Source organism: Orycteropus afer, unplaced genomic scaffold, assembly GCF_000298275.1.
Source record: "Orycteropus afer afer isolate SDZICR_OR568_19922 unplaced genomic scaffold, OryAfe1.0 scaffold00039, whole genome shotgun sequence".
Taxonomy (NCBI): domain Eukaryota; kingdom Metazoa; phylum Chordata; class Mammalia; order Tubulidentata; family Orycteropodidae; genus Orycteropus; species Orycteropus afer.
In genome coordinates this window covers 2,493,243-2,496,685 of record NW_006921626.1, presented here as the reverse complement: position 1 = coordinate 2,496,685, position 3,443 = coordinate 2,493,243, and positions in this window count along the sequence as shown.

The following is a 3,443-nucleotide window of genomic DNA, read 5'->3' as shown; positions in this document are numbered from 1 at the left end:
GGTTTAAAATCAGGAAGGGAGTGTGTCAGGGTTGTATCCTTTCACCATACTTATTCAATCTGTATGCTGAGCAAATAATCCAAGAAGCTGGACTATAGGAAGAAGAACGTGGCATTAGGATTGGAGTAAGGCTCATTAATAACCTAAGATACCCAGACGACACAACTTTGCTTGCTAAAAGTGAGGATGATTTGAAGCACTTACTGATAAAGATTGAAGAATATAGTCCACAATATGGATTACATCTCAATATAAAGAAAACAAAAATCCTCACAACTGAACCAATAAACAGCATCACAATAGATGGATAAAAGATTGAACAATCAACACCAATGGAAGCAGCAGTCAAGACATCAAAAGACGTATTGCATTGGGCATATCTGTTGCAAAAGACCTCTTTCAAGTGCTGAAGAACAAAGATATCTCCTTGAAGACTAAGAAGTGCCTAACCCAAGCCATGGTATTTTCAATCACCTCATACGCATATGAGAGCTGGACAATGAATAAGGAAGACTGAAGAAAAGTTGATGCTTTTGAGTTGTGGTGTTGGTGAAGAATGCTGAAAGTACCAAGGACTGCTGAGAGAACTAACAAATCTGTCCTGGAAGAAGTACAGCCAGAATGCTCCCTGGTAGCGAGAATGGCCAGACTGTGTCTCACTTACTTTGGTCATGTTGTCAAAGGTACCATTTCTGGAGAAGGATGTCGTGCTTGGTAAAGCAGACGGCCAATGAAAGAGGGGAAGGCCTTCAACAAGGTGGATCATGATGGTTGCAGCAATGAGCTCAGATGTAGCAGGGATCTTGAGGCTGGCACAGGACCAGGCAGTGTTTTGTACTGTTGTACACAAGGTCACTATGAGTCAGAGATGACTAGATGGCACATAACAACAACAAAACAAAACAAAAAACACTTTACTGAGATTGGGTTGTTTTGTAGTTAAGGCAAACCAAAAGTTTGATGGTTCAAACCCACCAGCCACTCTGTAGAATAAAGATAAGACAGACTGCTTCTGTAAAGATTTACAGCTTTGGAAACCTAATGGTGGTTTGCTATGAGTTGGAATCAACTCAATAGCAGTGAGTTTGGGTTTTTGTTTTTGTTTCTGCTTTGGTACCCTTTACTGGTGACAATTGTTTTCTATTCTGATGTAGCCTTATATCCCAAAAATATGTTTTGTTTTTGCTGTATAATTTTTTTTATCACAACCAATGCAGAACATCAAACAATTCATCCTTATAATTCCTTATGGCCTCTTTAAAGCTCCAAATGGGTTAGCAGAAATAACATATAAGCCTTTGATTTACTGTGATTCTTTTCTCCATGCTCATCTTTTTTCAATTAAAGGATGTTTTTCTTCTCCTGCCCTTAGAAAATGTGATTTTATAATAGACCAACATTTTAATATGTTTTCAATGAGTGACATCTTATCAGTAAATATTTAAGGATATCATTTTTTATTTCTATAAATCAAAAATCTCATTAATGCTTCTGCACATTTTGAGGAAACTGAGAAGTGACCAAAAACTTTCATTATGAAAACCTCAATAGCACAGTGAAACAAAACACACTCTCTTTCTAGCAGTGCTATATAAAATGTGTGCAGGACATTTGGCTAAAATCCTTTCAATTGTTTTTGGTAAGAAATTTGACAATCTGTGGTGTCTCTGCCTCTGCTTACTCATACATTAGAATATGGTATGTGAGTTATCAATATACATATACATATGTGTCTTACATCACATCTATCCATGGCGTAAGTTCATTTTAAATGTGACTATAATATTGGCAGGAGTTCTGGTGACAAAGTGCCTAAGGTACTTGACTGCTAACCAGAAGGCTGGCTGGTCAAATCTACCAGCCACTCCTCAGATGGAAGGTTGGGCAATCTACTTCCGTAGTGATATCACCTCGGAAACCCAAGGAGAGGTTGCTATGAGTTGGGTCTGACTCGACGGCACATAAATACAACAACAACATAATATTAGCAGTTGAAAACCAAAATGGCATATTGGGTCCATGTAGCAAGAGCTAGACTCAACAGCCCACCCCGCCTCTTGTTTATTAGAAAGAAATTATATACCCCAAGAGACTTGTCAAGATAAGGAATTTTAATTACATAAGAGGGGACTGTAGGAGAGAGATGTCAATGAAGATGTCGAAAGGCTAGGGGCCTCATAGTTCAAACAACTTTACATGTGAGTGCCCTCATGACCCTGCATGAACTTTATTTCTGGGCAGCGCATTCTCACATGTGGCAATTGGTATCAGCTTCATTTAGTGCCCTGCTACTTCCTTCCACTTCAGCACTCACTTTTCCTTGTGTCCTGTCTGCTTGACATCTATAGATCTTTACTTTGAACATCTGGTGCCTCTATTTTGTTGATGCCCTAAACACATGCTTACCTTGCTTATTGGATAATCCATCTTTGTCAAGATGTCTTCTTTTATTTGCCCACAGGACATTTGAGCTGCAATCTCTGAATCAGGAAATGTGATTTTACTCAGTTTCATAGAGCAATCAATGGAACGATAGATAATATGTGTTTGTTGCTATGAATTGGCCAAATTTAATTCTGTGGCTAGTGTATTTATTTCATCTCAGCAAATTTTTATTAATTTAATTATTTTTGGTGAACATATGCACACAAAAACTTAAACCCACTCAATAATTTTTACATGTACAGTTCACTGACAATGGTTTCATTCATCACATCCTGTCACCCGTTCCACTCTCTCTGTTCCTATTGTTTCACCACTTTGTGCTAACTTTGTGTTATACTGTCTGCCCCTTAAAGTTCTTACCTGTGGTTTAAGAGTTCCTGTTGAAATTTCAATCTCATATAGGTAATTCTTCAATAAGATGCAAAGCTCAAGACACACATTCTTTAATAACTGAGATAAATTGTTGTTTGGTTTAAATATGACTTATAGGATAGTTTTGACTTAAGCCTCAAGAGTTATTTCCAAGCAATAGATTCAGGGATCCCTCCAGTCTCTGTGTCCAGTGAGTCTAGTTTCTAATAAGAATTTGAAGTTTCATTCCTCAATTTTCCTCCCTTTGATCATGACTTATCAACTGGTGCCCTGTTCAAAATGTTCTTTAATGGTAGCCAGGCACTATCCATTTCTTCTGGTCTCATGGCAAAGGAGGCAGTGTTTCATGGAGGCAATTAGACCTGCAAACATTTACTTCCCTGATTCCTGGATCTCCATATGTGGTTGCTATTTTTGAAGAAGAAGGTTTTAAACTATTTTTTATATTGCATTATCATTACAATGATAATGATAATGTAATGATAATGCAATCTAAAAAATAGTTTAAAACCTTCTTCTTCAAAAATGGAGGAAGAATCATTAACAACCTGAGATATGCAGATGATACAACTTTGCTTGCTGAAAGTGAGGATGACTTAAGGCACCTACTGATGAAGGTTGAAGAA